This window comes from Anabrus simplex, chromosome 2 (genome assembly GCF_040414725.1).
Source record: "Anabrus simplex isolate iqAnaSimp1 chromosome 2, ASM4041472v1, whole genome shotgun sequence".
NCBI lineage: Eukaryota > Metazoa > Arthropoda > Insecta > Orthoptera > Tettigoniidae > Anabrus > Anabrus simplex.
The window spans coordinates 443,907,106-443,935,066 of NC_090266.1; positions in this window are offsets into that span (position 1 = coordinate 443,907,106).

A 27,961-nucleotide genomic window follows, 5' to 3' on the forward strand; every position below is an offset into this window, starting at 1 on the left:
CTCGGAAATGTCATACCCGTCAATTGTCGTCCATCCGGATAGCGTTCTTGGTACAGGCATTGTGCCTGGTGTGCATTATGTCTAGCTTCGCATAGATAAGTAACATATCCACTAACTCGTCGCTGGAATACATCTCGAGGCAGTGAATAAACTTTGTGTTGTGAATTGCTTATCTGCCATGGCATGATGTTATTGTTCCAATAGGGCATACATATTTTTTCGGAGACAGGCAATCCAAATAACGTGTATAACCTAAATATCCTTATAATTTAGTTTTATGAACACCAAATAACTTGAAATTTCAACCTTATGGTCAATAAGGCTATCCCCTACTGAGCCGTATCCGACCGGCCCATAATAATAATTGGAATATTATTTGACCATATATGTGAATTTATTAATAAAAGATACAGTCTAATATGTTAAAGCATCGTATCCCAAGATAGTTAATACCGGATGTTGAGCAAGACTGTAAGTCGCTGGATGTTGCTTCATATTTCCGCATGACCGTGAGAAAGTAAGCGTACCCAAGCGCTGGCAAGGACCGACACGTGTATTACATGCTGACCAAGCAAGATATTTCAGCCAATGGGAACTTAAGGATTTGGCAAACCTGGAGGTTACGCCGCGCTAAATATTAATTCCAGGATGACCAACATGCTTTGTGGATAAAGTCAGTTTCTGTAAACAATCGGTTTTCCACAGTTTCTGAAGTTAGATATATTTGGTAATGTATTATAGAAATTGGTGGAAGAGATTTGCTAATGTTTGAGCTGTGTTTTATAAATATATCACAATAAGTATTGTATCATCATACATGACGAACTCTCTGATTGGTGGTTGGTTCAGATACCCGGGAACCCCAACAATATTAGCGTCACCGAAGCCTCCTCAGTAATCCAAGCTCTGGAGAGCGTCATTCTGTAGCAAAAATTTGAGCAGTACGGATGTATTAACTCGGCACTCTGTAGGAAAAGTTTGAACAGTGCGGATGTACCAACTCTGTGACTGGTGATTGTAATTAACGTGGCGTTATTCCAGAAATAGTAACTGGTTCTCATTGATGCTTCAAATTGTGCAGTCGTACTATTTACTGTGCTTTGACAGAGTTTACTTTTAATCGATAAAGACGGTGTAGTGACCGCTGAGTAACAAGTGTTGTAGAGACGTGCTAGTGTTTCACTATTTCGCGACGGGCGCGTATTCGCGTGGAACTTCCGTACCGAACCGTGGGCTGCTTTTTAAACTATTTTTTACCCTTTTAGTGAAGTGTGTTATATATATGTGAATCAGTGTGTTAGCTGATCTGGTAAAAGAAAGGGTATCTCGGCTCGCAGCATTAAGCAGTGAAGAGGTTATCAACTATAGTCTTCTGTGTTCCAGTGAATTGTTTTCCAGCAAGATGATGGATACACCTGCAGAGGAAGGAAGTGCATTCCCACATGTTAAGGATGTGATTATCATGGTGTAGATCCCAAAATTAGTGGGGATGTAAGCTGCTATCCTGGTTCCCCGAGAGTCATCTAAAGTAAGATGCACGTATTATATATGGCATGATATGTAAGTTATGTTAAGGTACTAGGGCAGTGTAGATAGAATTTTCAGTTTCATTTAAAGTAAGCCTGACGGCATGTATTTGTTTAATTTGTCACTATGGTAGATTCGGATACGAGATTAATGCATGTTTATTTTATTTTCATTTTGATTTATGATGAGATGTTTGGGAAAATGAGGGATTGATAGGATCAGTTATTGTTGTAAATATATTACTTAGAGTAGGATATTCCGAGTTTTCCTTAAATATAGGCTAGAAGGGCTAGATCGACAGGTTCATTTTTGTATTACGTCAAACACGTATCAATTCATTTTATTTCGGTCATTCAGAGAGACAGGTATAGCTATTTTGCATGATGCATGGTTTTACAGAAGCTGCCAGAAGGAGCTGCAGAACGTCGTTGTTAAATTAAGATCTTTGAAGTTAAGTTGGATTCTGTTTGCCTGATGGTCTGCCAAGGACTTGAACAGCGTCTCGTTATGTGGAAAGGCCAGTAGGATTCATGAGGAATGATGAGATAATAATTGCATGCTTAATTATAATGTATTGGTACAGGCCGATTGTATGCCTGACAAGATAGAGAGAAATTGTGCAGATGTGTGTGTGCCTGCCTAGCGTCTTCTGAGTATATTGTGATCAGAATGGACAGTGTTAATTCCAGACTATTGAGTCTGATGTTGTTAAATGGCCCAAGCATGCTAAGAAGAAATTAATATACGGGAGTTTCCGTGTAGTTGATGATGGGCGTTATCTCATGGCAAGTTGAGTCCTGGCCTGTGTTATCGGCATGTGTGAAAGAGACAGTATTTCCTTGTGGCGGCCACGGGAGACAAAATCCAATCTTTAGCGTAGTGGAGTTCAATATTTCTTTACAGCTCGTAATCTACCCGGAAGTACATGACGGATGACCGCGCTGTTGAGCGCTCAAACGCAGCAGAAGGAGGCAATGTTGCCCATTGCTTTCTTCATGACATCAAGGATTATTTATATGTTTTTCTCTTACAGGATGGTTTTACCTTATTATTTTGTGATTATATACCTTGTCTCGTTGTTTTTAAAGGGAACAGCCCGAGTGCTGATGTATTGTTGGTTTATCTAGTTCTGTCTAGATCTTTTGTAGTGAACCGGGATTCACATTAGAAGCAGTGTAGCATTTAAGACTTTACTCGATATCCGATGTATATATATGTTTAGTTTGATTATTTGAATTATTGTAAATATAGCGTAGGATTTGCCCCTAGTATTTTGCATACCTTACATAGCGTCCGGTGCGTCTTAAGTATTTTTTTCTTTCCGTCATAATTTTTCACATGATGTAACTTTGATTTTACGGAAATAGTTTGATGACTCTCGGGAGTAACTTAATTTTGAAACCGTATCGTTGGGATGCGATAATGTGAAACTCCATACCGAAATACCAATGGCAGTGTTTGCGTACACTTGTTGCCATACAACATAAACATTGGACTATGAGAAGATACTCAGTCTTGATTTTTATATATGTTCTTTATTGAACTTGTTTTTCTTTTAATGTCAAATTTGTATTATCACTCATTTAACGTTTCTGATTTCGATTTATTTTATTACTTTGAGTTCATTTTTTACAAGTTATTATTTTTTTATTCAATTATTTTCGTGTGATTTGATCGGGGATATTTGTTAATAAATCTATCTTACCCCCTATGATTGTTTCTCATTCGTGTTATACCTCCATTTCCTGTCATTGATTGCTATTTTAGTGTTGAACTTCGACTTTTATCCTGACCCAATCGACAACCAACCCACACTCTGCCCAACCCTGAGTTAGTCGGATGTTCATACAGGAATGGAGGCATCGTCCTAGAGGGTATTTACCCCTGGGTACGGAACATATATATTTGGCGCCGCAACTAAGGGCAAATAGACACTTTGGCGTATGTTCGTATCCCGCTGGGAGTATTTTTGTGTTACCCAAAGATGTCTAGGTTGTTCTTACAAACTTGGGCAGGTCAAATTGAGATTTACGAGAGTGAATGTGATTTGACAAGCTATTCCGAAGGCTAGATAGGATTAGGATCATGGTTCGAAAACTGGAAGAGACCAATAATTGGTATCCAGATAATGATTAAATTTAAGAGAGGTAGTTAGGTAATTTCGAACCATAGGCGCAACTTAGGAATCTGGCAACCTAACGTTCAGACAACTTGAGTCTAGAGTCCCATGTTCAGTACTACGAATGATAGTAGGCGGACATGAAAGGGCAAGATTTCATAGGAAATCGTGTGTTTAGAAAACAGAGTAAAATCTAAATGCATTACGTTAGGAACATCGGCAAAAAGTTTGATTTAAATTATGTTAGGAAGAATGAGGAACATAGCCGATAAGTAAGGCGTGTCGTAGTAATAAAGGAACTCTATTTGAGTCAGAGAACTATAAAAAGATTTCTCTAATGAGGTAAAGTGGTCGATGACGTGTCCTTCAGACATGTGTTGATCTTGACATAGCCTGGAATTTGTGTGTAGATCAAATTTCAATTGCCAGTAACGATAATTTTATTTGATTTAGAGTAAGGCTAGGAACTTAAGAGCGCCTCAGTCTTAAGAAAATGTTGATGATATTTGCAATGAGTGCTGATGATTCAAGACTGGTAAACCTATGCTGGAATATTAGTCTGGAGTCGGAGGTATTTATCGTAAATATGGTCCAGTACTGTTGTCTAGTACTTAGATTAGAGCCCAAAAGACAGGAAAATTAAGGTTTGGATTAAAAGAATTTGGGGCTACAATATTAGTAATTTATTTTTAAAGTTATGATAACGCGTTTGTTTGTTATGCGCGGCAGAAGATAAATATCCCAAATCATAGTAAGCTTCTATATGGCGAATTTTGAGGCCATGTTTTCTTGATATTTGATTAACGTAAATCATAGAAGCTTTTCAGTAAAGTAAATGGTTTTCGTATGGAGTACACAAGATACGGTATAGGATACTAGGTAGTGGCGAGCATCCCTGCGTTTTCTCGAATACGTATTTGGTATGGCGTTGACGATGAAGGAGTTGTTAGAGGAGATGGACAAGAGGGCAGAGCAGGCCGAGAGAAGGGAACAGGAGCGTATGGTGGGGATGGACATAAGGGAACAGGAGCGTATGGCGGAGATGGACAGAAGGGAGCAGGAGCGTATGAATGAACTTTCGAGTAAGTTGGAGGAGCAATTTAAACAAGCGGCGGATAGGTCAATGGAAGAAACTAGGGAACAATTTAAACAAGCGGCAGATAGGACGGACGAACAATTTAAACAAGCTGCAGATAGGACTGACGAACAGTTAAAACAGGCTGCGGAAAAAAGCGAAGAACAGTCCAGAGAGACTAGACAGTTATTGACACAGGCGGCGGAGAAAACTGAGGAGCAACTTAAGGTGGCGACTAATGAGTTACAGGGGAAAATTGACTTCGTTCGTACATGCTGTTTAGAAGGCATGGGAAAATTAGAGAAACAGCTAGATACAGTAGAATTTAAAACACAGATGCAAATTGAAAAGATTAGAGATTCTGTTGAGGAAATCGCCGATCGGGTTACAGAACACATGACTAGCACAGATAAGCGGCTGGGAGACTTATCGCATACAGTAGAAGAAGCTACGGCAGAGATTACACTCCAGCGAGGCGCGATTGACAAGTTACGGATTGACACGGAGACGAGGTTGGAAGAGTTCACCGTGGACATCAGTAAACAAATTACTGAAGCTCAGCAGAATACTGAAGACAAAATTGATTTGAAACTTAAAATGAAGCAAAAGGAGACTGAGGAAAGAATGAAGGAAATAGAAACTCAGATTCGATTGGAAATGAAGGAGGACATTGCGGAGACAGGCAAGGAAGTCAAAGACATGATAATGGCTGATCGGGAAAGGAACAAGGAAGATCTACAGGTACTTGGTTCGAGTCTGGAGACGTGGACAGAGGTTTCACAGAAAAATCAAGTGAATATAGAGGTTGTTGAGAAGGAAATCGCCTACATGAAGGATAAGTTAGAATTGTTGGATTTACGAACGGACAAAGAAATCAGTAAATTAAAATGTACAGTGCAACAAACCATTATAGAGAAGGCACCCAGTCAAGTTAGCGATAACGTAGCGTTGAGCGATCTTTTACAGTTACCGCGTCAGGAGGTCCACTGTTCAACTCCGAATGAAACACATAATGTTCCTATTTACAATATTATGAGGAGCAATGAAGAAAAACCACGGAAGTTTACAGGGAATGATGAGAGAACACCTAAAGCTTTCTTGCGTGAAATGGATGACTTCTTAGCAGATTACAAGGTACCACCAGAGCGTAAATTAAGGACAGTAGAAAGACTTCTAGGCGAAACCGTGGCTGAATGGGCGAATGCTTTCCGTTATACATTTACTACATATGAGGAGTTTAAGGAGGCATTTCTTAAAAAGTTTTGGGACGTATCTACGCAGCAATCACTGAGGATGGAATTGTATTCACGTAGATATCCGGCTACTACGCCAACGAAGTATTCTCCTTTTTTCATTTCTCAGATGCTAAAATTTCGTGATTTAGACATGCCCCCAAGCGAGAGCGAAATTATAGCAGCAATCTCTCGACAACTACCTCTTGAAGTGCAGAGAACGTTAATTGCAGCTAATGCTAAAACTGCAGCAGAGGCGGAACTGACTTTAAGACAGTTAGACTTAACATCTAGTCAAAACCAGCCTAGGTTGAGGCATGTTGAGGCTATCCATACGGTAGGGGTGGAAGAAGGAAGTAATCCACCGAAAGTAAGGAAGAGAAATGATTATCAAAGCTTAGGGACTCAAACAGCGACACATGAGCAAACCAACAGGAGTGCTGTACATCAGGATGGTAACTGGCAGCGGAGAGACAGAAGAGACCAGTTTCGAAGAAATAATTATCAAGGTAACAGCCTAAATCAGCGAGGATATAGCTATCCAAACGGAAATAATGGGAGGACCTATAGATACAAGTATAGAAACTATGGTGGACCCAGAAGACCATATTATCGTTGGGACGAGAAGGAGCGAAACCCCAGAGGAGGAAGAGGCAATTACCAGGAGAATCGTGACCAAAGAAGAGAAGAATCAAGAAAATACGTTGAAGAGTTGAGAGGAAAAAGGCAGGAGGAAGACCGGTGGAGAGGAGCCATACAAGCTAATGGTAACGAAGAATGTCATGGAGCTGAAAGTGTTGCGTACAGGGAATACCGTGTAAGGCAACAGGAAAACAGGTTGAATCCCAATGCTCCTAATTACGAGAGTAGAGGAAATAGTGGTAGTAAAGCCCAATGACGATCACAGAAACTTAGAATAGACGACATCCCAGAAGGAGAAGAAGAAGAAGGAGAGATGGCAGAAGATGAGAGTGAAGATGATGGAGAAGAAGAAAACCCGAATGATGAACCTGTGATGGTGGATGCAGATGACCCGGAAGAAGACACGGAGAATGTCAACTTCGCGCAGATGGAAAGAGACAATTATTCAGAGGAAGAAGATTGTGATGAGTGTGGTGGTGTGCAGAGACGTTTTCATGCGTTACTTGACATCTACTACCACATCCGCCAAGATAATGATAGACTGTGGGAAGAGAATACAAATTTGCGAGACGGCAAATAGTACTAAAGGAAAGAGATTGCATATATCCGGATGATAATAAATAGTCAAATAATACATTAAGAAAAAAAATAAATACTCCATATTCATTTTTTTCCCTGGGTAAGAGGAGGATGAGCCGTATCCGACCGGCCCATAATAATAATTGGAATATTATTTGACCATATATGTGAATTTATTAATAAAAGATACAGTCTAATATGTTAAAGCATCGTATCCCAAGATAGTTAATACCGGATGTTGAGCAAGACTGTAAGTCGCTGGATGTTGCTTCATATTTCCGCATGACCGTGAGAAAGTAAGCGTACCCAAGCGCTGGCAAGGACCGACACGTGTATTACATGCTGACCAAGCAAGATATTTCAGCCAATGGGAACTTAAGGATTTGGCAAACCTGGAGGTTACGCCGCGCTAAATATTAATTCCAGGATGACCAACATGCTTTGTGGATAAAGTCAGTTTCTCTAAACAATCGGTTTTCCACAGTTTCTGAAGTTAGATATATTTGGTAATGTATTATAGAAATTGGTGGAAGAGATTTGCTAATGTTTGAGCTGTGTTTTATAAATATATCACAATAAGTATTGTATCATCATACATGACGAACTCTCTGATTGGTGGTTGGTTCAGATACCCGGGAACCCCAACAATATTAGCGTCACCGAAGCCTCCTCAGTAATCCAAGCTCTGGAGAGCGTCATTCTGTAGCAAAAATTTGAGCAGTACGGATGTATTAACTCGGCACTCTGTAGGAAAAGTTTGAACAGTGCGGATGTACCAACTCTGTGACTGGTGATTGTAATTAACGTGGCGTTATTCCAGAAATAGTAACTGGTTCTCATTGATGCTTCAAATTGTGCAGTCGTACTATTTACTGTGCTTTGACAGAGTTTACTTTTAATCGATAAAGACGGTGTAGTGACCGCTGAGTAACAAGTGTTGTAGAGACGTGCTAGTGTTTCACTATTTCGCGACGGGCGCGTATTCGCGTGGAACTTCCGTACCGAACCGTGGGCTGCTTTTTAAACTATTTTTTACCCTTTTAGTGAAGTGTGTTATATATATGTGAATCAGTGTGTTAGCTGATCTGGTAAAAGAAAGGGTATCTCGGCTCGCAGCATTAAGCAGTGAAGAGGTTATCAACTATAGTCTTCTGTGTTCCAGTGAATTGTTTTCCAGCAAGATGATGGATACACCTGCAGAGGAAGGAAGTGCATTCCCACATGTTAAGGATGTGATTATCATGGTGTAGATCCCAAAATTAGTGGGGATGTAAGCTGCTATCCTGGTTCCCCGAGAGTCATCTAAAGTAAGATGCACGTATTATATATGGCATGATATGTAAGTTATGTTAAGGTACTAGGGCAGTGTAGATAGAATTTTCAGTTTCATTTAAAGTAAGCCTGACGGCATGTATTTGTTTAATTTGTCACTATGGTAGATTCGGATACGAGATTAATGCATGTTTATTTTATTTTCATTTTGATTTATGATGAGATGTTTGGGAAAATGAGGGATTGATAGGATCAGTTATTGTTGTAAATATATTACTTAGAGTAGGATATTCCGAGTTTTCCTTAAATATAGGCTAGAAGGGCTAGATCGACAGGTTCATTTTTGTATTACGTCAAACACGTATCAATTCATTTTATTTCGGTCATTCAGAGAGACAGGTATAGCTATTTTGCATGATGCATGGTTTTACAGAAGCTGCCAGAAGGAGCTGCAGAACGTCGTTGTTAAATTAAGATCTTTGAAGTTAAGTTGGATTCTGTTTGCCTGATGGTCTGCCAAGGACTTGAACAGCGTCTCGTTATGTGGAAAGGCCAGTAGGATTCATGAGGAATGATGAGATAATAATTGCATGCTTAATTATAATGTATTGGTACAGGCCGATTGTATGCCTGACAAGATAGAGAGAAATTGTGCAGATGTGTGTGTGCCTGCCTAGCGTCTTCTGAGTATATTGTGATCAGAATGGACAGTGTTAATTCCAGACTATTGAGTCTGATGTTGTTAAATGGCCCAAGCATGCTAAGAAGAAATTAATATACGGGAGTTTCCGTGTAGTTGATGATGGGCGTTATCTCATGGCAAGTTGAGTCCTGGCCTGTGTTATCGGCATGTGTGAAAGAGACAGTATTTCCTTGTGGCGGCCACGGGAGACAAAATCCAATCTTTAGCGTAGTGGAGTTCAATATTTCTTTACAGCTCGTAATCTACCCGGAAGTACATGACGGATGACCGCGCTGTTGAGCGCTCAAACGCAGCAGAAGGAGGCAATGTTGCCCATTGCTTTCTTCATGACATCAAGGATTATTTATATGTTTTTCTCTTACAGGATGGTTTTACCTTATTATTTTGTGATTATATACCTTGTCTCGTTGTTTTTAAAGGGAACAGCCCGAGTGCTGATGTATTGTTGGTTTATCTAGTTCTGTCTAGATCTTTTGTAGTGAACCGGGATTCACATTAGAAGCAGTGTAGCATTTAAGACTTTACTCGATATCCGATGTATATATATGTTTAGTTTGATTATTTGAATTATTGTAAATATAGCGTAGGATTTGCCCCTAGTATTTTGCATACCTTACATAGCGTCCGGTGCGTCTTAAGTATTTTTTTCTTTCCGTCGTAATTTTTCACATGATGTAACTTTGATTTTACGGAAATAGTTTGATGACTCTCGGGAGTAACTTAATTTTGAAACCGTATCGTTGGGATGCGATAATGTGAAACTCCATACCGAAATACCAATGGCAGTGTTTGCGTACACTTGTTGCCATACAACATAAACATTGGACTATGAGAAGATACTCAGTCTTGATTTTTATATATGTTCTTTATTGAACTTGTTTTTCTTTTAATGTCAAATTTGTATTATCACTCATTTAACGTTTCTGATTTCGATTTATTTTATTACTTTGAGTTCATTTTTTACAAGTTATTATTTTTTTATTCAATTATTTTCGTGTGATTTGATCGGGGATATTTGTTAATAAATCTATCTTACCCCCTATGATTGTTTCTCATTCGTGTTATACCTCCATTTCCTGTCATTGATTGCTATTTTAGTGTTGAACTTCGACTTTTATCCTGACCCAATCGACAACCAACCCACACTCTGCCCAACCCTGAGTTAGTCGGATGTTCATACAGGAATGGAGGCATCGTCCTAGAGGGTATTTACCCCTGGGTACGGTACACTACGTTTGTGCCATCACTGTAAATTGATCCATTCACCTATCAAAGGAAAAAAATACTATGAAAATTTCCACGCCAAATATTACAGACCGGTGGTCTACGAAGCTTGGAACATGAACGATGTAGATAACTGGCCACAGACCATCATCTCCTCATCCTCGTCCTACTCAGCACCATACCCAATGCAACGATACATAAGGTCTTTTAAAGGATCAAATAAACAAATCATTCCTTTAAAGCTATCAAGTACGCAATCTCACCACATCCCAGGCAACTGGCATTTAAAAAATCTAAGTAGGATTCGAACTTCCTTCCTCGCTCACTGTCCAATCTCAAGCCGCTTCCATGTGACCTACTGCGACACTTGGCCTCCGGTGCACACTTCCCAGCCTAAACAGTACCGTGCTCCCGATCTGTGCATCCACCTGTTTCAGAGTACGTGTTCTGCTTATCTGTACTAGATTTACGTGTTCATTCGAGGTACCATTAATTAATAGTGGCGCTCACGATTCCTGCTGTCTTCTAGCCCGTAAACACACATCTCGTTATATTACCCCGGTTTAGGGAGAGGGACCGATGTCTTTCAGAATTGTAATAAATGTGAAGGGTTGCATAAAACTCGATCGCAAGGGGCTGGTGGACCATCCGGTATATCTTCTTCTTCTTAATCTGTTTAACCTCCAGGGTTGGCATTTCCATCGGACTCGGCGAGGGATGCCACCTCTACAGCCTCAAGGGCAGTGTCCTGGAGCTTCAGACTCTGGGTCGGGGAATACAACTGGGGAGGATGACCAGTACCTCGCCTAGGCGGCCTCACCTGCTATGCTGAACATGGACCGTGCGAGGGATGGGAAGATTGGGAGAGATAGACAAGGAAGAGGGAAGGAAGCAGACGTGGCCTTAAGTTAGTTACCATCACGGTATTTGCCTGTAGGAGAAGTGGGAAACCACGGAAAACCACTTCCAGGATTGCTGAGGTGGGATACGAACCCACTTCTACTTGGTCGACCTCCCGAGGTTGAGTGGACCCCGTTCCAGCCCTCGTAATACTTTTTGAAGTTTCGTGGCATAGCCAGGAATCGAACCTGGGCCTCTGGAGGTGGCAGCTAATCACACTAACTACTACACCTCAGAGGCGGCCATCGATTCGTTTTCAACCTACATTATTAAATTCAGGATACGACATTAATTTAGCGTCTGGGAGGGAGAATGAATATCAGCAAAATTTTGAAGGTTGAAGTATCATGGAATGTTTTCTCTTTCTCGTAGCACTCTTGTGTGCTTTGTAATGAAATAACTTACGCCTTCTACAACACCCCCTCGTAACCTAATTAAATTGTATTCATTCCGCTGGGATAAAGTGTGGTTGGTCATAAAGTGGATTTTCGATAGTGCTATTGCTGGAGTAATTAAATGTTCATGAATCGTACATTCAACCGAAAAATCCACTGACCACAATTTTGCATTCAGCATCTCTTTGAAACGTTCTCTATTCCCTTTTTTCAGAGTGAATAAATGAAATTGGAGTAGAGTGCAAATTGCGCGAATATGCAAGATATTAGATGAGTATTCATGACAAATTAATAATTAGTTTTCTCGTTATGATACTCTGTACTATGTAGCTATGCTAGGTTATTAAAACAATGTTTACTATCTTACCCATTTCTGGGCTCTGGATACTTGATATTGTCCCCAGGTAGAACGAGAGATTGTTGAAACGGAGCCATGGTTCATTTTCAGAAGGTTGGGCATTCCTATCCTCCTCCAGTTAACACCGCGTCTTAACCCACCCAGCTGGAGACAGTGCTGAATGTCACAGAAGTTGGAAAGTCTTACAGAAACCGGTTTCTTATAAACCCAGTTCAGTGAAAATACGCTGTCTCAGATCTCTCCCCCTAAAGTAATTTCACGTGTGTGTGTGGGGGGGGGGGGGTAAGAGCACCAGTCATTGACAGGGTCACCCGTTGTTGACACCCTGGAGAATACTCAGTGAACATAAGGAGTGTGACAAGACATGCGAGGTCAAATTTCGGCGGTAACTTCTCTGAAGCCCTCTGGCGGTAATGACTGAGAAATAATCAGATGAGGTGTTTAGATTCGGAGATAGACGTAGTTTAGTGATGACGCCTGTTGCAAGATTCAACAGCACATGGTTTTCTTCTCAGATTTGTTAAGCAGGTGAGTGTGTTTCACTGGTTATAATTCCTCTTATTCACTTATTTAAGAAAATACTGTCATGTGGTTTGAAAGTTTAACAGCTGTTCTTTTCATTTCTGTGTTCAATGTGATGAAAAGGCGGGAGGAAACAATGTTCCGTTAGGGTGTCAATTATTGGTTTAGTGAAACACACCTATAACCTTTCATTGACACCCCGTGTCAATAATGGGTGTTTCCTACCTAATTTAAATTTGGAATCTTGTTGTTATTGGTAGAATGTGCCTTAACTTCTGAATATTTTGTTAGATATTTTAGTGAAATTGAATGGCCCGTACCAAAAGATGACAGGGGGTTTCAATTTCAGGTTTTCCAGGTGTCAACTATTGGTGACTGATTGATTCCTAAATTTATTTATTTATTTATTTATTTATTTATTTATTTATTTATTTATTTATTTATTTATTTATTTATTTATTTATTTATTTATTTATTTATTTATTTATTTATTTATTTATTTATTAGCCTAGGTTATCAATGTTTTAAGCTATTAAGGATTTGGCGTTTAATCCAATGTCATGCTATATTTCGTTTAGGCCACAAAATGACTAAAAAGGGGAGAAAAAATCTTAATTATGCTCCGGAGCAAATGGGACAAGCAATGGAGGATGTTAGAAATGGGTCTTCGGTGAAATCAGCAGCTAAAAGGCATGGAGTACCAAGAATTACCCTGATGTATAGGGTACAGGGCAAAATTAAAAAATCCCGAATGGGCCCAAAACACATTTTGTCACTGGAGGAGGAAGATGTGCTTGTGAACTGGATTCAATCCATGGCAAAGGCCGGTTTTCCAACTGTGAAAGAGGAATTAATAAACAGTGTTCAGCAACTTTTAATGCGGTTAAATAGGAAGTCCTAGTTCAAATCTGGCCGTAATAGGTTTAAATCAATCTTGAATAGACACCCCACAATCTCTTTACGAGCACCAGAAAACCTAACAACATCAAGAGCATCGGTGTCAGCCGAAGACTTGTAAAAACTGGTACAAAGAAATATATAATTACCTGCGTGATGGAAATGATTTTGGATGTACTAGATAATCCGGTTAGGGTTTTTAATGCAGACGAGACTGGGAAGTTTTGAATCAAAAAGAGGGAAAATTTTAGCAAAGAAAGGAGAAAAAATATTTACCAAAAGGTAAATCCAGATAAAAAGGAATGTTTAACTGTCATGATAACAGCCAGTGCAGCAGGTGTGATGGCCCCTCCATTAATAGTGTTTATATATGAAAGGATCCCATCAGAAATTGCAGCCAGCATTCCCTCAGATTGGGGAATAGGCCGTTCAGAAAGTGGGTGGTTGACCGGAGCACTTTTTTTTTATGAATTTGTCACTAACGTACACTTAAGAAAATGGAAATTGCAACACCATGAAGACATTGCTCTTTTGTGTTGATTTTCAAGATATGGAACGATACCATATAGATTTGTAAACGATCAAAGTTTCAGACCCATTGGATTGTTGTTACGGATCTCCCCACGTGATTGGTTGCAGAGGAATCAACTCCAGTGTACGTACTCTGGTGTAGCATAGTTGACTTGCAGTCTGTGCAGTGAAGTGTTCCCCGTCAAAACATGCCTCGACGACAGAGAAGAGCACGCTATCAACAACTGTCGCTGTTTGAGAGGGCTCAGATAATTGGGCTTTGTGAGGTTGGATTATCGCTAAGGACTGTCGCTGCACGTGTTGGCCGACAGGCATCTACAGTACAACGTGTATGGCAGCAGTGGTCAACTGAAGGTACCCACACTCGTAGACCTGGTACAGGCCCAGCGCGACAGACAACTGTGAGAGAAGATCGCCGCATCATTCGGATGGCCCGGATGGAACCCCATGCAACAGCAGAGCAAATTCGAGCAGCTGTGGCACCCCATGTTACACAACAAACAGTTGGTAATCGCCTACGTGCAGCTGGCTTACGAGCCCGTGCCCCTGCAGAAGGTGTTCCATTTACCCCACAACAGCGACGTGTAAGGCTGGCCTGGTGTCGAGAAAGATCGACGTGGGTCGACGAATGGCATAGGGTCGTCTTTAGTGATGAATGGCGCTTCTGTCTTGCCCGCAGTGATCGTCGGAATCGTGTGCGCCGACTTACCGGGGAGAGGGGCCGCCCAGATCTTATTGTCGAGAGGCACACATGGCCAACACCAAGCATTGAGGTCTGAGGAGCTATTGGCTTTAATGTGAAATCACAATTAGTGCTTGTTGATGGCACTATGACTGCTCGACAGTACGTTGATCGGGTACTCAATCCAGTGGTTGTCCCTATGATGGCGAACATTGCTAATGGGATGTTTCAGCAGAACAATGCCCGGGTTCACACTGCACGCATCTCCAGAGAAGCTCTCCACGGCATCACAACCTTAGAATGGCCCGCCAGATCCCCGAACCTCAGTCCCATTGAGCATGTGTGGGACATGATGGGTCGACAACTGGCCAACCGTCCTCAGCCACCAACAACCCTGGAACAACTTACCTGTGCAGTGCAGCAAGCATGGGCCACAATTCCTCAGGAAGCGATCCAGGGCCTTATTGACTCCATGCCTCGACGAATTCATAAATGTATTGCAGCTCGTGTTGGGCACATCCAGTATTGATTGTTGTCCAAACTTGCGGTCAGAGGGACCTGAAAGTGTAATCATCGAAGCACAACCGAACACTCGTCCTGCATGTTCAATTGCAGCAATGTAGCACCACTTCTTCTGGGTGTTGCAATTTCCATTTTCTTCAGTGTATTTTACCCATGGCTCAACAGCAATAACATTGAACTTCCTGTGATTCTTTTCCTCGAAGGCCATTCCTCGCACGTGACTCTTCACACTAGTGAATTTTGCGCAGAAAAGGGTATCATTCTCATAGCCCTTTATCCCAACGCAACACATCTCATCCAACCGATGGATGTTTCTGTTTTCAGACCATTGAAAGAACGCTGGAAGGAGAAGGTTCATTCATGGAGAACAGAAAATATTTTAAAATCGGTGCTTAATGACATCCCCTTCATAGCCATCCAGAACGGCTTTAGAAAGTGTGGTTTAGTGCCTTGAAATCCATCTGCTGCGTTAGACCATGAATTTCCTTCTGGAAGTGAAAATCTGAATGTAAATGTTATTTCATAATATGATTTGAATGAGAACAAGATAGCACTTAAAGTTTTGGAAAATGTTATTGGGAAAGGAAAATTATCAGAATTTCAAGGAGCTGAGGAATGGAATGGAGTGATAAAGGACACATCGTTATATTATGCATGGAGAGAAATAAAAACCAAGTGTATTAGTCATGATGTGATCCCACACCTGGATAAAAACACTGATCATTTGATTCAGCATGAAGGGCGACTAGAACCACAAATCTCGGAAGATGTCACAATGCTATCAACAAGTACAATTATTAACTCAGCACCAAATACCAAACCGGGAAACGAAGACATCCCAGTGCAATCAACCATCAAATGTGTTGAAACAACACCAAGAAGAATCCCAAGTAATGTCCCCAGTCCGTTTAAAAATATACTTTTCTGGCCAGATGTTTCTACTGTGCAGAAGAGGAGGAAATGATAAACGCTACCATCTGTTGTCACATCGAAATCGTGGCAGGAATATCACAGGAGTAAGATAAGGAAGAAGTTAGATTTAGAGGAAAGCAAGAAGCTGAAGGCCATGGAAAGACAAAAGAAGGAGGAACAGAAAGAATAAGCAATGAAATTAAAAACTATGGCAAAGAAGACAGTCACGAAAAGGAAGAAAGAGCGTGAAATCATTTCTCCAGAGGAAGAAGAAGAATATATTCCTTCAGGAAGCAGTATTGACGATGTAAGCATTAATCTCACGGACGAGTCAGAAACTGAAAATTTAGAACTTCATCACCAAGATGATGTCAACGATTTGTCTTCAAATTTAGATCCTGTGACTTACGAAGAATCTTCCTCTAAAATGCAAGATGAAGGCAGTGTTTCGGCAGTGAATGAACCAGTGGAAGAACGTCTGTTAGGCTTAAGTGAGAGAAAGTTTATTAAGAATTGGCCTCGCCTGTACGATGATATCGCAATCCAAGAAGGTACTTTTGTTATATACCAAGCTAAGAAAATGAAGAAATATTTCAAATACGTTCTCCAAATAACAGAGGTTCTCGATGAAGATAGTGCCACAGCTGTTATCTTCAGCCCCCTCAATCGTTTGAGGAATGTATTCGTCAAAAATGAAAGTGAGAAAAGAAATGTTTCTCCAAATGATATCCTTCAAATTCTACCTAAACCATTAACTTTTGGCAAGCCAGGCTCAACAATTCATTACCAGTTTCCTTGTTCAGTAGAAATGGACTGGTAGATCATATCGCTTAAATATTAGACAGTAGAAAATACATTTCTAGGCAAATAGGCTAATTAATTGGTTTATATCTCTGCCAATATGCCTGTGATGTAATGTATAAAATTCCAAAATAAGATGTTAGGCCTATGTGTTTATGTAAGACTATTCTAAATAGTAACTTCTGCAAATTTCAGAGTTTACCCCAACTCTCAGATATCTTTGTGTTATTAGGAAGACAATTGAAGTATTTTCATTTTATTGTATTTTATTATTGACAGCATTTAGTTTATTTAATGTTCTAATGTTATATTCCTACGCTGCAATTACTAATAAAGATGATGATGTACTTAGTTATAATTTTCATAACTGTCAACCATTGGTTATCTACTGTGTCATCTATTGGTGTTTTAAGTTTCTGTAGCATGTCATTGACTGGTTAAGTTTTTACGTTTGAAAAAAAAAAGAAAAATATACAGTTAACTACTAACGTTATAGTTAGAACAAATATATCCTAGTTAAAGAAAGAACTGTAGATTATATTCACACCATGAAAAGAAGTTCAGACGAAAAGAAATTGAAGTAGAATTAAATGAAGTATAAATTTTCCTTAAGGGTGTCAATGATTGGTACTTTTACCCTGTGTGGGTGTGTGTGTGTGTGTGTGTGTGTGTGTGTTGATTCATCAGCACAAAGGCTGATCGGATTTCCAACTCCTCTGCCATCAAACGTTGTAGAAAAAAGACATAATTGGAAAATTTGGAGTTCAGTATATTCAGCTGCTTTACTCACCCAGTCAGAAAGTGCTAATGCGTATCAGACTACATAGTTCACTGAAAAAGTGCATACCTAACAACTGTACAAGTTTCAACTTCACACCATTCATCACCGACTACTTCACGAATGCTTTGGCCAATGCTAATCATACCCTACGTACTGTCATATTCTCGAAGCCAAGGAAGAGATTCAGACAGGCCGTTGGATGGAGAAAGGTGTTCTAGCCCATATCAGAAAGCACAGATAACCAAAATTTCTGTATTTTCAATTCGTTTTACGTCGCACCGACACAGATAGGTCTTATAGCGACGATGGTATAGGAAAGTGGTAGGAGTTGGAAGGAAGCGGCCATGGCCTTAATTAAGACACAGCCCCAGCGTTCGCCTGGTGTGAAAATGGGACAGCTGGGGAGAACATCGGGTACCTAGAGCCCATAAATGTGTAAGATACAAAACATTGTCTTAATAACATTGTATAGCTGTATAGTACAGAGTTTCAAGTCACTACTGTAAAGAGAAAACTAAGTATGATTTACTTCAGTGTGCTAGGTATTCTGACACGCAATAGCACTTTCTGGCTGGGTGAAAAGCAGCTGAATATACTGAACTCCACATTTCCCAGTTGTCTTTTACCTACAACGTTTGATGACAGAAGTGATTGAAATCCGATCAGCCTTTATTCAGGGCTGCCGATGGTAGGGCTCGAAGGCGCTATCTCCCGAATGCAAACTCACAGCTTACCACACCTAACCGCACGGCTAACTCGCTTGGTTAAACGTAAGTTCGATTTGTGACATTGTTATATGAATCTAATTGAATTGTTAAGTACAGAATTTTATTTCGTTTCTGAACTGCAGACTGACTCAGATGTACAGTAAAGTGATGATTATGTTTACAACAATTTTTTCTTTGAAAAATTGAATCATGACAACTGGTTTCTGCACACCTGCCCACTAAAGCAGCTCATAATAAAAAACGTGGTGACTCAACCAACTGATTTTCACTTGGATTATGCGTGTGGACTAACAAAGGGATCTGGCTATACTTAGGAAATCAATGCATTTTGTTAACAATATCAGTTGAAGATAAGGACGTTTGTAGTTTCTCGCGACCATTGATAAGGTGATCGTAAAACTACGAGATGTTCAGTTTTACATGGAATGCGGCCCACAGTATAGTTAATTTTCATTTTAAAATAACAGAATTATTTGGGTGGTATTCAAACCACAGCTGCTTTAGTGAGAATCCTGTGATAGTGACACTTGGCTGTCACGTGTATTCACATAACATAGTGCAAATCATGCTTAAAACTCGCAAAACTCATTTTAGAAGTTAACAATATTTTAGTTCATTTAATATTTCGTCTTCTGTTAAACAATCTTCCCTGTAAGCATACACATAAAATTATTCCTGAGCTGTAGAACGCTGAATTGATTGCTATTGTTGATCCGTTTCTGTGACTTATAAGCTGCCTGCAATTTTTATTCCGCCTTGCATACAGTCTACTGAGATTTTTGGAAGACCAAGAAGACTGCAGCCCAGTCATATCACATGAAAATATTGCATTGTTTCGTTGTCAGTAAGATGACACCTTCGGCCGTACTGCTTAGCTTCCTTGACCAGATCCCTTTCCTCTCACATCACCCAACTCATGAGCCTGAGTGAACCCAGTTCTAACGCTGTGTCCAATAGTAATCGTCGCAGGGCGGGGAATTCAATCCAGCATTCAATAATAAGTTTTGAAACGGCACTAAGGAAAATGAAAATCGTAAAACCACGAAGGCATGAGTTATTCGTGTTTATACTGGGAAAGCATAACGGTGCCAGCTACGTCCGTAATCGGTGCCATCTTCAGAACAATCGAATTTCTCACACAGCCCTTCTCACCTGATTCGTCATGGACGAACTCTATGCGAAGCCCAGGACTGCTTAGTGAATCCTGTGATGTGCAGTTAAGAGGAGTACTCGTTTTGAAGCATGCTTCACTTACGTGTACGAGTTGGATATCAACAATTGCCACTGGTTTTGAGGGGCCGTGTAATTGGTCTGCGTAAGAGTCGATTACTTGTGCGGGCTGTAGCTGCACGTGTGGGACGAAAAGCATCTACGGTACAATATGTATTTTAAGAAATATTTATTATCAGCATGTTTCATTACAACTGCATTACGACATGCAATGTATAACTTTCAGTACATTTTGCTTAATAGACATTAGCAGTATAGTGTAACTTTTGTACATTTCACTCTTGCATTTATAATATTACTAAACTGAATACTGCTATTTTTTTTTGCAAACAGATCTGTATGATTATTACTTTCATTATCGGGATGGGATTATGTTTCCAATTTTCCAAATCTAGCATTAATATCTTCAATGTAAACTCTTCTGTGAGTGCGTTATATTTAGGGCTATTTCTTAAAATGTCTAATGTTACGTTGCTGTAGACCTATGTGTGGACAGCAACAGATATTCCTGTTACGTCGTCCAAGTTACGCACTTCCACAAGACTTTTCAGTATAGCTATTTGTTCAGCTATTTGTTCAATCTTCATTAATGAGCACAATGTTTAGCTTTGACAGGAAATCATTCGCATCGCAACAAGCACAGAACGAACCATATGTCATAAAATATGATAACAAATCGTGAATCCTGTTTGTAACGTGATTAAGCTAAGTCTCATTACACTCTCACATTATTTTTAATACGTTTTTTGGTTTCTTTAAGCGTAATTTGAAATTTTTGTCACAATTTTAATTAATTCATTATTCGCCTAAGCGCATTCTATACCTTCCCTTATGATATTGCAATTTTCGCTCCTTGCGAGTCTTAAGTTACTTCTACTTTCCTAAGACTGATCGCTCTTGCGTGATGTAGTGTATTTCTTTTAATGTGTGGGGATTCATTCTATAGCCAGTCGGTGAACTAGGTGCTTTTGGGGTCACGTGATTTGATTCTCGTCGTTGACCATGATAATTGCCGATGTTCAGATGTTTATGGCTCGCGATACAAGCTGGATATATTTTAGAATGACAACGCTTCTTGTCACAAGTCTTGGTCTATGGAAAGAACGTTGTGTCATTACTGATCCTGGATAAGTGAGCTGTTGCAGCTCTTTAATTCCTTTGCATCGGCAGCAATGTTCTAGATTTTAGCAATTATTTTTCAAATGGTTTTGCTCCCGCGGGTCAACTCCTACGGAACAGTTACGTGGTTACGTAACTATCGTACATCTGGTGAATTATTCTAATCTTGAAAATTGTCAGTTTTACCTTCATATGAGATATGCTTGGTAAGACTGCCATATTCAGTAAGTGGTTTTGCATGGTCAGTTCTACCTTAGTGGTGATTTTATCTATAAAACGTAACATGGCGGAGGGTAACGCCTCCTTTGTTTATTGGGATCCTGATTGAAGATAATTGCAAGTTTGATACCGTTTGAGAAGTAAGTATTCCTTAATTGAATTATTTGCCTGTTCCATCCCTCACCGAGTAACTTCAACTCATGTGGTTTTATTATCGGATTTTAATGTAATTACTACGTGTATTTAGATTATTTACGTCTTTCTGTTGATATTGGTAATATTTCGATTGTGTTTACTTATTTTATCCTTTGCTGCTGATTTTAATAAATGTATTATATTTCTTTAATTTCATTGGGCAATTTCCTGTTTGATGGAATTTCATTTCTGATATTCATTACTCACAATGAAACGCACTACGATTGCGAATTGTATTTACCTATAACTACTTATCCTTGATTACCCAGCTTACTTTAGTTTATTATTTTAATATTAATGGATTTTAATTTATTAGAACAGTGTTACGCTAATTGAAATCGTCACTTTTTAAACTCAAGTTATATTTGTTGTTTCACCCAAGTTTGTTCCACACACATTTATCTTTCATTTCCTTTCCTTCAAAATGTGCGTATCGCTACGCCGGTTAACTTTATGATCTTAATATTAATTTGATATGATTTCAGATTATATGCAGCTGAGATGAGTGCATAATTCCACGTCGATTACTCTTATTTTCAGTCCAGTGTGCACTGAGCATTCTGTTTCCATGTAATAGGTCAACCTCTTCACTGAATATATGTATGAGGGTTCTAAGAAAAGAAAATGGAATTTTTATTTAGTAAAGTTGGTTTAAGCCAAATAGATTAGTGCAGTATATCGTTGACATTCTTTCGCATGTCGGTGTTAGACTTAATCCGCTCTCTGGAGGGTCCTGCGTTTTTCATGTTTTATTGAATTATCTCTCTGGCCGGCTCACTGCAAGGTAAGTTAGATTATCTTAATTGCTTGTGTACTTGTAGTGTAATTAATTTTGAATTGCTTTTGCCTTGAGTGCATTCGGTCCGAGTTGGAATTTTAATGCAATGAGGGCTACTTTGCAAGCAAGCCCAGTGTCTACTTATTAATTTCGTTTATTGTATTACATGTTTCATATGTACCAATGCAACTTGCTTAACGTCCCACTGCCTACTTTAATGGTTTCCGGAAAAATCCGAGGTGCTGGAATTTATTCCCACAGATGTTCTTTTACCTGCTAGTAAATCTACCGACACGAGGCTGACGTATCTAAACACCTTCGATCACCACGGGTCTCATCGAACCTGGGAAGTTGGGGTCCGAGGGTCAGTGCTTCAACCATTTGAAGCACTCAGCCCGGCATTCCTGTTTTAAAAATGGTAACTTCCGTGTGCTTTCCCTGTATTTTTCATTCCTCACGTCTTGAAGCCAGGAGTTCCCCATCGTGCTTTCACAGGAGTAAGTCACACGCTAAGCCATTCAGATCCTTTTGTGCAGGGAAATCTGATTTTGTTCTTTATTCAGGAATGTAAGATAAACCTCTTAATGCTGTTTCCCTTACTCGATATTCTCTTAAGGAGCTAACGGTATTGGTAATTAATTGGTATGAGATACTGCTCCTATGGCTGAACGCAAATCGCGGTATGAGCTTCTCCGTTATTTTTACGAAAAACCTGTTATTTTGGTTATGCAGAAATAGCAATCATCGATGTGACTTGCTTTGCCCACGCCATATTGTGGGAAATGCAAAAAGCTGTTTCTCACATATTGACGACGGAATTTGATTTATATAGAGAACGTTGCAAGTTGCATATGGCGCGAAACCTTTACCTTGGTTCCCGAGCGGACAGTCAAAATGCTGGTGAAAAGGTCCTCTCTCTCAGTTTAGAAACGCCCCCATACCAATCACACAACCATACCTCACACATAACACTTACCAACCTCGAACAATAACAGGTGTTAGGTCAATGACACTAAGATCATAAGCGTTAAAGGACGCAATGATAATCGCTGGTAATATAGACCGTAGATCATTGGCTTGAGCAGGCTCTTGCACCGTCTGAATTTGAACTAGACAATCCTTACAAGATAAATGGGACTATCTAGCTACATAGGGCCCAATTAATCAAAATAAAAATGTGAAGTAAGTTCCCAAATATACTAAAATAAAACACGGAGGCAAAACATATGAATAATTTATAACTGGAGTAAAAAGGTGAAACTTAATATGTAAAAGCATATCAAGGAGACATAACTTACATATTATAATAATGACATCCCGTAGGCAATAATTGCATCATAAAATCAACCACCAATAGATTCCTTCTTCAAATGTGATATATTTCCGCCTCATATTTTACCGAATACAGCAACAAACTTCGGCAATCGCGACGAACAGTTACCACACTCGCAGTAATTATTCTCAAACAAGTTGGATGAGCGAGCAAGATACCTGCAGCATTCCCGTCACATCACGTGGCTATTCTCAGCTCCCACATAAAAATGCCATTCTCAAGGGGAATGATGATTCAAAACTATCTCGAGGCTAAGAAGACGAAACAAAAAGATGAAGGAAGGGGAGGGTGGTCCACCGCACATAGAAATGAAAATGGCACCGAATAGAGCCAAGATAAAACAAAATAGACTGTTCCTAGGCGCCTGTTACAAAGTCCAACCACAGAATGACAGAAATCCACGGAGCCGGGAATAACAAAATTAAATATACGAAGATTAATGTAGACCAAAAAATGAAAGAATTAAGCTTGATGGAGAACCATGGCGTACTCTTTCCTCGCGCAACCACGTCCATTCAGGTCACGTGATCAGAGCAATAAAGAAGGAAAAAAAAATCTGTGGCATAACATGTAGGAACAGTCATATCCTATTTATTTCGCAAAATACGTTGTGCTGCGGATAAACTCGAGTATCAAGTTTCGTCCGATGACACTACCGTCAGCCGGGCTGAGTGGCTCAGACGGTTAAGGCGCTGGCCTTCTAACCCCAACTTGGCAGGTTCGATCCTGGCTCAGTCCGGTGGTATTTGAAGGTGCTCAAATACGACAGCCCCGTGTCGGTAGATTTACTGGCACGTAAAAGAACTCCTGCGGGACTAAATTCCGGCACCTCGGCGTCTCCGAAGACCTTAAAAAGTAGTTAGTGGGACGTAAAGCAAATAACATTATTATTACACTACCGTCAAAAGAATCGTATTTCTATGATCGTATCGTACCAAATGCACAATCTCTAGCTACAAAACTGGAAGCTATCTTTCACACACTCAAGGTACAAATATCAGCAAGATACCAATTCTGTAGACTTATAGCCCGAACAACAACAGATTGTACGGCTTTGAGGGGAGCATGTTTTCTGTACCCTCCCGACTGACGTCACTGAGTTAGGGCCCCCTCGCTCGCTACTGCTGCATGTAGTGAGGCTCGAGCTAAGCACAAAAGGCAGCCCCTCTGCCACAATCCGTTAACACATCTCATGCCTCCCTAACGGCGCCATAAAGGACCAGGAATGTGAATTCAGAGCTTTTGAATTCCAGAGAGCTCCAGGCTTCATCTTCGTCCGAGGAATCTTGAAGGGCCGGCTTCCCTATAGAAGGCACGCCAGACGAGATTCAGTGGTTCGATTTTGTTCAGTTCTGTCAGCGATCGAGACGGTTATGTTCGGATTGAGTTCCGCTAGCGACTGAAATTGTTCACTTCAAAGTGCAGCTGTGGAATACTGGATAGGACAGTGACAGTGTCGCTTAAGCTTTGTTAGTGTTGTGTGTGTGTGAACTGACGTCGAATGTATAACAGCGCAGCTAAGTGACGAGGGGCAGTGCACGTAGGGCGACGTGTGTACCACATTTAGAATTGTGAGACTGTGTTGCGTATGCGAAAGCTGTGAACTTCGAGGCCGCGAAAGTTATAGAGTGAGTTTAATCGAGAACGTTCCTAAGAACCAAGTAACATTTGCAGGTGTGTGTGTGTAGTGTAATTGTTATAGTTTGGGAGTGAAAAACTTGTGTGACTGAACAGTCGGGGCAGAGAGAGAGAGACGGAAAATTATCGTAATCTTGTGCCTATGTACTTGTATAATCACTCAATAGTTAGTTAATAAATCCTAGAGTAATCGCTACCGGTCGTGAGTTCATTTACTCTCCGTCCTCCACGTTATGATATCCTAAAGAGTGTTAATTTACCCTGAAGCTCAGTTTATCCCTGGAAGCATTACAAGTAGAACCTAAGGAATGTACACTAAACTTTCATCATGAGGCAACTAATCGATTTAATCATTTGCGTCACAAACGATTTCTCATTTTGAATACATACATTAAGGAGTCATTAATCAGATATACCCCTACTTACACTTTCTGTATTGCAAACGAGCTTGTCTTAATTACTAAATACTGTAGGCGTTAATTGCTCCAGCCTGGGCTGTAAGTGAACTGTTCCACTCACACGTAAGGGAATTAAACTACACCACAAAAAGTCATTAGTTATAGCTGGAAAAATTAATAAGGTTGGGCGTGCTGTTTTGAAGTATTGTTGTAATGGTGGTATAACTGCTCCTTTTTTAAACTGTTCCCGAATGTTTGTTCCGTTATTACACGTCTCACTATGACTGATTCGTCGTGAATCATTATTACCTCGATTATGTGATAAAATAATGGTATCGGACGGTGGATAATGGAATAAGGTCCATTTTGGGCTACTTTCACCTCCCCACTTCGCTGGTGGAGGTGTAAATTGCAGTGGGGAAAAAAAACCGTGTCTGCCTGATCTTCATGCGTGAAACATGAGGAAGCTTCACTCCGTTTGAAGGAAAACGGAGCAAATTTAACAAAGATATCTGATACTTGCAGCTGTCGATTAATACCGAGGACCTTATAGCTCTGGTTGATTGATGTGGAGTTATTAGTGTGCTAAAACATCGTGTTCGTTGGGATGGTGGTCATGCTCGAAACAGTTCGTTAGTTCAGTGATATCGACCTATAAAAAGGGCACATTTGTTGTTTTCGTAGGCTGCTATGTGATTAGTAAATATTCTGTTACAACATACTCATAACATACTTGACTTTATTTGTTAAATTTTAAAATAAAGTGACTAAAATACTGCTTGAAAACGGCTAGCGAGTGGAGTAAAGGAATTTCGTTTACTTCCAAATGCAATATTTTTAAGTGTTCCGCTATATATCATTTGAACTTTTGGTCATCTTCACAGTCAACTTTGACGTGAAAAAGAAGATGACACAAGGGAAGGACTTTCGCAAAATTACAGCATTTTCCGCCTCTGATAAGTAAGAGAAAATTACTAAATTCCCTTCTTCACCAGCAGAGTGAATTAAAATGTATAATGATTTTTAAAACCAGTAACAAAACGAAATAGTATAGCCATTTCACTAAACAATTCGGTTGGAGAATACGGTTCTCGATTTGACAATCACCTTTGTATGTTTGCCTGATCTTATAAATGAATGGCATACTGCAGATATTCAAAAAACGAAGAGACAGAGGTTGATTGCCCTAGTTGTTCTTCCTTTTCAAACAAAAATCATCACAACCAGAACCACCACCACCACCACCACCACCACCACCACGATCAAGTAGAAGTGTCTGATTCGTATCCTAAAGAAGAATATTTCATCAGAAAGACAGTCTTGTATACAGGGTGTATCCGTGATGATGTTACAAACTTTCAGGGATGATGGAGTACGGCAAATGGATCAATTTGAGACGAGGAACCGTAGTCTGTAAACGTTCGAGTCAATAGTTATTAATAATCTAAGTTTTTTAACGTCCGCCTATTCTCAACAGACGCTGGGGTGTCGGAATTTAGTCCCGCAGTAGTTCTTTAACGTGCCGGAAACCCAACGACATGGACTTGTCACCTTTAAACACCCTTAAAAGCCACCGACCTCAGTCGGGTTTGAATCCGTAAACAGAATAGAATAGCCGAGAACAGTTTGGGGCTAAATTTCGGCTGCAACAAGCAAAATTTTCTCCATCAGCTCAGACTCATGATTTAGGCACAACATATGTATGTAGTAATTAACTTACAGTAGTAATGAATTTTACACGAAGTTGTTACCACTCTTGCCATCATTATATTTATTCCTTCATTTCTCACTACCATTAACCTAATCTCAATATCATGATCATCATCATTAATACAATTATTTAGTATTCATACTGCTATATTTCAAATTTGTAAAGTACACTGCAATCGCAGAAATGTTTTCTGTTGAATGCTTTGCATGAAAATAAAAAATGAACGCTGCCACGCCTGTTTAATATGGTATCGGCAATACCATATATTCAAAAAATTTCATTGATGCCATATATATGTTAATTCAGTGCGGTACAAACCCTTTTGATGTTTTGAGATTTTTCACTTTTTCCTAAAGAATAGAAGTGTCCTTTGTTATTGAGCCGAGTCTGAGATTTATCTTCCAACCTGTTTCAAAACATTCCATTCATAACCAAACGAACCAAAATGCCCAGAATTATTCTTCATATTTTTTTATTAGTGGCTTTACGTCGCACCGACACAGATAGGTCATATCGTAACAATGGGATAGGAAAGGCCTAGGAGTTGGGAGGAAGCGGCCGTGGTCTTATTCAAGGTAGAGCCCCAGCATTTGCCTGGTGTGAAAATGGGAAACCACTGAAAACCATCTTCAGGGCTGCCAACAGTGGGGTTCGAACCCACTGTCTCCCGGATGCAAGCTCACAACTGCGCACCCCTAACCGCACGGCCAACTCGCCCGGTTTATTCTTCATACGTTGCATCCGAGTGGACATAGCTATACTTTTCCTCATTTCGCAACAGCCCCGAAGGGCCATGGCCTATTCAGTGACTGCTGCTCAGCCCGAACGCCTGCAATTGATGAGGTGTCGTGTGATCGCATGGTATATATACTGTACATTAATTTGATACACGTCACATTGTCACAGATATCTCTTATAGCGACGATGGGATAGAAAAA